The following is a 9,342-nucleotide window of genomic DNA, read 5'->3' as shown; positions in this document are numbered from 1 at the left end:
GCCCAATACTAATACGTGAAGATGAGTGGCCTATATACGGCCCATTCAAAAAAATTCTTTTGTTCCATCGCCCGCACTGCCCGTCTGCCCCTCAGCATTGCAGTCCTCTTCCTTTTCTTTTCTATTGTTCTTTGAACATTCTGTTGGGGTTTACAAAACCAAAAAAACTTGCAATGGTATGATCGATTTATACATTTATGCTACCCTAATTGAGATCAACATATTGCTGCAGTACACTTCATCTTTCTTTTCGTAGACAAGGCCTCTAGCTGGTAAGCATGTCTCATCTCGATCCTCTGGGTTAATGTAGAAAGAAAACAGAATGCTAATTTGATTCGGGGTTTTTATATGACCGGGGTACAATTGGGACAGAAAAGCAATTTCATATGGAAATGAACAAAAAAAAAACAGGTCGCATACTGATCGCTCTCATATAATTCATAAAGCTTGTACAAAAAAATGCACCAAAATAAAAGAAACACAAGCAGTCAAGCACTCACACCATATATAAAACAGTAGGGATATGGCATCAATTGATAATCCTCTCGTGTTCTTAGGCGCTGCTCATAGGTGTCCACACATTTGATTCCATCTGCATTAGTTTTATCATCTCTCTTCTGCAAAATCCTTGTGCTGATCAAGTGACCGATCTGAACTTAACATCATCTGCTTCTGCAAAAGTTATCAGAGTGACTGAGAGAGGAAGAGGACTCAAATCGATGGAGGGCAACAGAGCAGCAGCAGTGGCCCTCTGCTGCATGATCAGCCTGCTGTCAGGTGATGAACTGCATCAAGTTGGTGCCATGTCGAAGTTCTGCAGATGCTACAGGGAGCTCTACCCAGAGTGCAGGAAGAACCTACCTCGGTTCATCTGCGTGCATGGATGACTGCAGCCCCAACAAGAACAAGGTTGTCGCCTGCGACTGCGCCACCTTTTGCCAGCTCGCAATCTGCGGCACGGCGTCGAACGGTGAGATCCGATATCAGGAAGTCTCCAATCATCAGGGTCCTAGCTGAATTTGAGCTTGTCTTTGTGCATAGTATTAGGGAGATTCTGTTTCCTCTCTGAATTCTGATTGCGGTGTCTGCATTTGCCGTTGCAGGGGCAGCTGATGTTGCATCGTGTGTAGATGGTTGCACCAAGAACCGAAACCTATACACCAAGTTCCTTTAAGATCATGGGATTGATTGATTCACGCTGATGTCTGTCAACAACATATCAAATGAAATCTAGCATAATGCATGCTTGCACTGTTGAACGATGATCACTGATAATAGAAAGAATCAGCTCATGTTGTCACCTACTCCCTTCGTCCCAAAAAAAAGCCAATCTAGTATTGGATGGTATGTTTTCTAGTACAACGAATTTGGACATACTCCTATCTAGATTCGTTGTTCTAAAAAAACATCCCATCCAATACTAAGTTGGGTTTTTTTGGGACGGAGTGAGTATGATCTATCTTGTGAAACTGTTTTAAACACTCGGGTGGGCGTCCACCCGTTTCTTGCATGTCAACTAAATGGTTATAACAAAATTCAAAGAAATTGCCAAAATAGATTAATGTGTAATATATCATTTCACAAACATGCAAGTTTAAATTCAATTTCTACAAGTTGTAACAAAAATAACAAATTTAACTGTGAATATGCGTATACTAGTTAGAGTTTAATTTTTTATTTTTGTTACAACTTATAGAAGTCGAATTTGAACTTGTATGTTTGTGAAGTGATATAATACATATTAATCTATCTTGTATTTTTTTAAAAAAATTCACAACCATTTAGTTGACATGCAATAAATGGGTGGACATCCACTCGAGAGATTAATCCATCTTCATTGTTTCTCTGCAATTCTCTTTAAAACCCAATGTTATGGGACAAGCAAAAGAGAACCAGTTGTGCAATCTACTGTTAATAATTAAGGAAGGTTTCTTAAAAATAATTTTTTTAGATAATGGAAGCTTTATTTAAACTCAGTTAATTACATCAAGATGATACAATCAAACCGAGTCACCCCCGGCCTCTGCATAAAATGCACACAGCCAAAAAAGAAGAAAGAAACAACTAGAACATCTCCCAAGCATAAAAGTTTGACAGAAACATATATCTTAGTGGCTATCAAAAATAGTAAGCTCAAAAATAGTAAACAACGGAAGTTTAAATGATGGGAAGGTAATCTTAATTAACTGAGATAAACTATTGGGTGGTGACTGGAGCCTATGGACTATGGTATTCAGCTTCTCTTAGCTGCACAGTAAGCTCACTAGTACACAAATGCAAAAGAAGCATGAAGCAAGAATCATGGAATGGAAGGTTGATGAGATTCGGCACCACCTTCGATGTGTTGCTGGAGCCGGTAGTAGTCAAGCTCGTCCATGACATCCTCGGCGTCATACATGCTCCTCATCTCAGTCTCAAGCTCCACTTCTTCAGAAAGGCCAACTTCACGAGTCCACACTTGCATCTGTCCAGTCAAGAAATTTGCTCTGGAGGCCTATAAATTACCACGGAGAAAAAGAAAAAAAATATTAACCAGTAGATTATGTTATATCAATGTTTTGATGGTGTAGATCGATTGATATAGTTCTATACAAAATATAATTATATCTATGAAAATAGAAGATAAAAAATATATATTAATCCAATTCTACTTTTTAAAATCTATTATATGCAAAACACAATTGTATGTATAGTAATAGAAGTGGGGTTATAGATCACTTACAATTGTATGCAAAATATAATTATATCTATAGAAACAAAATCTAAGAGTTGTATGTGAAATCCATTTCTTATAAAATCTAGCTCCGCACGAAATTGCGTGGGAAAACACTCTAGTTACTTGTAAAAGACAAATGTACATGTGGTTCAAGGTAGACTATTCTTACGCATTTCAGTTGAATGTCTAGGATGCAACAGAATCATCTTGCAACTTTTCAAGATGCTTTAAAAAATGGTCTCTTCTTCTGAGAGTTTATGTGCCAATGTTGAGAGATACTTAAAGAGTCAGCGGCGGATCTAGAAAATTGATACACCGGTGTCATAACGTGCTTACCGGTGTCATAACATGCTATTATGCTTAAATCATTGCATTATCTTCTACATTTTAGCAATTTAATTATAGGTTTTGCCAAGAGTCTTCGTTGTTCTGCTACAGTATATCCATCCCTTCAGTTGCATATCGCCCAAAAAATCCAGAACAGTTCGCACCTGGTCCGTTCAACTTGATGGGCACCATAACTGAAAAAACAAAATGGACCTTGAGCTTCTCTGTTTCTGCCATTCTGCATTGCATACAGAGCTCCTCGCTGCAGCCACATAAAAGGAGGTATTTGAGCGAAGGTGGGAGGCCCATCTCTGGCAGCCTTAGGATTCTCGGACACCGAACAATATGCAACTCTTCGAGGGAGTCAAGGCTTCGTAGGTTTGCAGGAAGAAACTCCAGATTCTGGTAACTGTAAAAATTAAGTTGTCGTAGTGAGGTGAGAAGCTGGAGGGCTCGCTCTTGTTCCTCTGTCAGACTAACCATAGACTTGCCACTATATCCATCCCGGTGTAATCCTAAGACTCGTAGAGACGTGAGATGTTTGCAAAGGGGCACGGAAAGGACAGAGGCATCATCAACCGTTAGAGTTTCCAGTTGAGAAAAGATGTCAGATGCCCCTTGCTGCTGCGACATAAGCTGCAGACATGGGTATACGCTGGGGGAGTCACCTACTCTCAAGGACCTAAGGTTTCTAATGGACTGGAAACCCTCGATTGATGCAAGCGACTTGCAGCTGTCAATTGCCAAATCTACCAGCGCTGTGCAGTATCCTAACTGTAGAGACTTCAAATCTGGACTATTCCACAAGTCTAATTTCGTAATAGAAGGGAGGCACAGAAAGCGAGAATGGACACTGCCTTCAAGATTTGTGATACCAAGATGTACAAGTGACAGGGGAAATAGTCCAACCTGATTGCTGCCTTGTTCTTGCTCCTGCAGTTTGTGATCCCATGCCATTGACAGTTCATGATTCATCTCGATGTCCAAACTTACAAGGGAGCTAAGGTGTTGGAGGCCCTCCAAAACACTCAGCTGTTGACACTCCAATAACTGCAGACACTCCAATGCTGTACAGGATCTCAGCTGCACAGACTTCAAATATTGGCTGCAAAATACGCTTAACACTCTGAGGCAAGTTAGGCCCTCAGGGGCGAAGAGCTGCATGTTTGCCGGGAGAGGACTGATAGTGAGATATTGAAATGATGTTGGGAGTAACCAATTATCCTTGGTTTCACTCACCAATGATGGGACCAGCCTGGGGCAATCCCTAATTTGTAGCTCCACAAGAGAGGTGAATCCTCCAAATCCTTCATTGACTCCAGAAAATTCCAGGTCTCGGCATGCCCAAATAATTAACCACTTTAGAGAACGGAGGAGATTATATGGAATTTGCAAAAGGTATTTGTCCCTGGCAGAGGTTGTCTCTGCTGAAGCCAAACTGTTCGGTGCTTCTATTTTTGTACATTGACTTGTTGATAAAAGTTTTATCTGTGGGCAGTCTCGTAACTCCAAGTTCTCAAGAGACTGCAAATGAGGAAGCATTAGAGTTAGCCATCCACCAGCTATGCCACACGACTGAATGCTGAGAGAATTGACAGATGGGAGGACAGGGTAACTCGTAATAGGTATACTGTTATCATGAACAGGCTTTGACATGACATGTGGTTGGCTGAAACCGTCTATCGAAATGCGGGTCAAGTTTGGACAACGCCGTAGGTTTACCCATGTTATGCCCTTCAGATTATGGAATGGTGAGATCCTGCCATCGAGCTCACTCAACTCATTAGATTCGATTGTGAGCACTCTCCGATTTATCACCATTGTTGGAAATGATGAAAGGCCCTTGATGGATAAGAACGAAATCAGAGAAGAAGGCGGGATAGGAAACTGCACTAACAAACTGGGGCAATCATTGATAGTGAGTTCCCGGAGACCACATACCAATTCCCTTTGATCTCCTTGGGAAGTCGAAAAATGTGGAGATGGAGCAGTTGTTATCCCTCTGCAACTTTGCAGCCTTGGGATTTGAATCAACACCAACTTCTCCAGAGAAGGAACTGACAATTCTTCAACAACAGGCACATCCATCAACTCCAGCTTCTTGAGTGCTTGCATTTCTTCCAGTGGAAGGATCTTCCATGCTCTGTAACATAATTTAACAAAGTAAGTGTAGGAAACTTCTGCAATTGTACTGAACAAGCAAGATCAAGAAGAAGAGAAAACTACATTATACGATGACAACGACCGACGATGAGTTTGTTGAGAGATGGAAACCATGACTTCTGCTCGGCATGAAAATAGTCCTTGTGGAAAAACGTGAACTCGTTTAGTATAGGGCAATCCTTCACTATCAATACCCTCAGACCAGAAGTCAAATCTAGCCCGTAAGTGCCAACACATTTTTCCAATTTTGGCACATTAACTAAATCCAACTCTTCCAAACAAGAAGGAATTGAGACTTCCATCAAGTTCCACATCCTAATCAATTTTAGCTTTCTAAGCAGTGGAAGCATTTCAAGAGATTGAACAATTTGCCATTGTCTGCAGTTCTCTAGATGAAGTACTTGCAGTGAGGTAACCCTGCTAGCAAGCCAAGTTGGGGATGTAGCACCACTGTACCGAATCAATTGTAGATGCTTGAGGTTTTGAAGCGGCTCGAGACCCTCAATCACATCATCTCTTGTTTTTTCTGCAGTAGGTTCAGGGTTCATGCTGTTATCGTTCCACAACAACGACAACTCTTCAAGATGCTCTTTGTCTATCATTCTTGCACTGCTGGCCTCTTGTTTAGTTTTCACATTTTCGAGTTGAGAAATTCCAAGTATTACAAGCTCATTCAAGGCTCGAAGTTGTCCTATATTAAAATTGTCAGCATCTTGAACCTTGAAGATTAGTTCCTGAAGAGAGGTCAAGTTACCAAGGCCAGCAATTGTTGAGTGCACTTTCTCATGAGCGATAAGATGCCGTAAATTAATGAGATTGTTTAGACCAGTAGGAACTGCAAGATTTCCTTTACTGCTAACATCCAACACTTGGAGGTGATAAAATTTTGTCAAAGCTTGAGGAATAGAGGTATTTACAATGCCTCGACTTCCAAACATATTATTGGTGGGAACAACAATAAATTCAAGATAGCGAAGATGATTTGGCTTGAACAAATTGTGTGTAGAGCTGATGTCAGCAGCTGTCACATAAATCTTTAGTAACCGTAACCTTTTTGACTCCTTGCATATAGTATTTAAGGACCTTAATAACATTATACTATTTTCACCGAAGAACATTAATGTTCTCAACTTTGGCAAAGACCCGATACTCTGTAGTATGTTCTCAAACTTCTCCCTAGGAAAATTGCAAGGTTCTTCTCTATCATAAGCAGTAGTTATTATTGATAAATGCTGAAGACCTGGTGAAATTTTCTTGGATTCCAATCCATCTACAGTATCACACTCATCTGATGAAACTTCTTCTGCCAAGTCATGCATTAGGTCATGCATAACATAGTGTGACTCAACCTCTTCAAAGAAGCCCCAATCAACTAAATTATCCAAATATTGCTTCCCTGTTTCCTCAAGTCTCTCAGCACGGCATTCGCACTTCACAAAATTTTGCGATATCCAAGCACGAACTAATTTTTTCCCATTAAATTTATGATCCTTTGGGAACAGAGAGCAGTAAGAGAAACAGTGCTGCAGGTGGACCGGTAGAAATTCATAACTGAACTTCAAGATGGCTAAAATATCATCATCCTGTTTTAGAAGAAATTTCCATTTGTGCTGAACTTTCCTCCAGTGGTCAAAGCTAACACTCCTATTCAAAAGTGCACCAACACTACGGGCAGCCAGTGGGTTGCCCTTTAATGCTTTAGCAATGTGTTTCCCAATGGATTGCAAAGTTGGATTGCACTCCAGCTTCTCATTACCAAGAAATGCCCATTCCTTGAAGAGCAACCAAAACACTGTTTCATCCAAACCATTCACTTCAACCTTACTCATTGTTCCTATAATTCTTGCAACTGATGCCCTTCGAGTTGTTGCTAAAACCATGCAGCCGCTTACTTCATTACATTTCAATGGAGCTAACAGCTTGTCCCATCCGCTCCTGTTCCCATCTTCCCACATATCGTCCAATATGAGCAGAAACCTTTTGCCTCTAATTTCCTCCCAAAGGGTGTTTTGCAGCACATCAAAACTGATTATATTTTTGTAACCTTGTCTATCTTTACACACGAGCTCTAACATTTCATGTGTTAGGTTCTTTTCATTGAAATTATCGGATACACAAACCCACATTCTCAAATCAAAATGGTCTTTAATTCTTTGATCATGGTATACAAATCTGGCAAGTGTAGTTTTCCCAACACCACCAACACCAACTAATGGTAGAACACCTAGATCACATGATTTCACCTTTGTTAACAACTCTATTATGTTGTCCCTCTCTGTGTCCCGCCCATAAACCTTGTGTTCAATTGCAAGAGAAGTCGTCTGACGAGGCTTTCTGGGCTCACTCTGACTGTGCTTTGGCATTGCAATTTGGCGTAAAATCTCCAGCTGAAGAACTCCTTGCACAGGCTTGCACCTAGTGCGTAAACAATTCACTATTTCATTGATCCTCTTAGAAATATCATGTTTAATCTCAAGAGGCAGCATGGTGCTATGAGTTTGCTCCTCTTCTTCCTCTCTTTTCCTTTTCTTTCCATGCATAGGCCAACTAATATTTGATTTATGCTGTTGCTTACTCGTTGGAAGTAAGATGGAGTGGATGAAGACACATAACTTCCCTCAGGGTTAGTACAAGAAGCAGCAGTAGAACCTTTCCCTGGATAAGAAAAAAACTTGGTGTTAAGGGACAAGCAAAAGAAAGCCACTTGTGCAATCCACTGCTAATAATTAAGGTTTCTTAAAAATGGTAAATAATGGAAGTTGAAATGATGGTAACGTAATCACAATTAACTGATAAAAACTGATGTGCGGTGACTGGTGCCTATGGATTATGGTATTTAGCTGCTCTTAGTAGCACAGTAAGCTCACAAATACACAAATGCAAAAGAAGCATGAAGCAAGAAACAAGGAATGGAAGGTTGATGAGTGTGTTACCACCTTCGATGTGTTGCTGGAGCCGGTAGTAATCAAGCTCGTCCATCACGTCCTCAGCATCATAAAGCAGCTCTTTTAGCTCATCAAGTGACTCGGACAGTGGCCTGTTGTCAATCTTGCTACTCTCGGCAGCTGCAAGCACCATCTGCATGCTCCTCATCTCAGTCTCAAGCTCCTCCACTTCTTCAGAAAGGCCAACTTCACGAGTCCACACTTGCATCTGTCCAGTGAAGAAATTTCCGAGGATGCTCTCAACCACCCATCCTATTGCAGCCTCAATTGCAGTGGCAACCAACCCCATTATCCACACTGCAACTAAGGCGACGGAGGCTAGAACAAGCCCTGCACAAGAAGATGGATTTAGAAGAATGGAGCGCAACGATGCATTATGGAAGCAACAGGGATGGCATAACACAAGGCATGCAGCATATAAAGAGTCAAATAAAAAAGATGTGAGGTTTACACTGCAGGTTCTTCAGTACACAGCTGCAATAAAGCATTGGTAAACAGTTTATTAGTGAACTGTCTACGGCTCCATGCACCTATGCAGCACAGTTATCTTTGCTAATGAATAATAGTGTATCCATCGACCTTGACAAAACTAGTAGCTCATGATGCTACAGACCAGTTATTTAGCTTAAAAAAACTGTCGAGATAAGTTCATGCGTGGAACAGCATTACTATAATACAAGTGGTACAAGCGGCAGCGAAAAACATTACGAAGGAACAAAACATTTCTAAATAGTAGTAACCTGTAAGGATAGTACAAAGCAATTTCCTGGAAGCACCTACAAACCACGACAAAAGTAAGGTGTTGATTCAGTAACCATCTCATCTAGCTAAGAATGCAACTTGTAAAATATAAAATAGGATTACCATACGGTGTTACCTAATCTAATGTATCGACGAGCTTGGAGCTGAGGGTATAACAGTACAGGAATGGATTACCGTCCATACATGATATGAGTCGCAAAGGCAGCTGCGTGAGGGTATTACAATATACCGATTATGCCGTTGAACTCCACTCGAACTGGACAGATCAACAACCAACATAGAGAAATTTCAGGTTTCAACTTGGAATTGAAAAAAATTTAACACTGCAGAGCAGAGCTGGACCTGACGTATCATCAACCGGCCAAGTTGAGAGGGGGATTTCGCCTCTCACGCCGATGGTGACGGATGAATACTTCAATAGTGTGAATG

General features: G+C 40.9%; 1 pseudogene; it reads right to left on the bottom strand.

Moving 5' to 3' along the window:
* Positions 1–363: 363 nt before the first annotated feature.
* LOC107280137 (disease resistance protein RGA2-like) lies at positions 364–9,145 on the bottom strand (annotated as a pseudogene).
* Between the last annotated feature and the right edge of the window lie 197 nt (positions 9,146–9,342).

The sequence above is a fragment of the Oryza sativa genome, chromosome 2 (genome assembly GCF_034140825.1).
Source record: "Oryza sativa Japonica Group chromosome 2, ASM3414082v1".
NCBI lineage: Eukaryota > Viridiplantae > Streptophyta > Magnoliopsida > Poales > Poaceae > Oryza > Oryza sativa.
The sequence above is the reverse complement of the archived record's forward strand: the minus strand, read 5'-3'. Positions and strand labels throughout refer to the sequence as shown.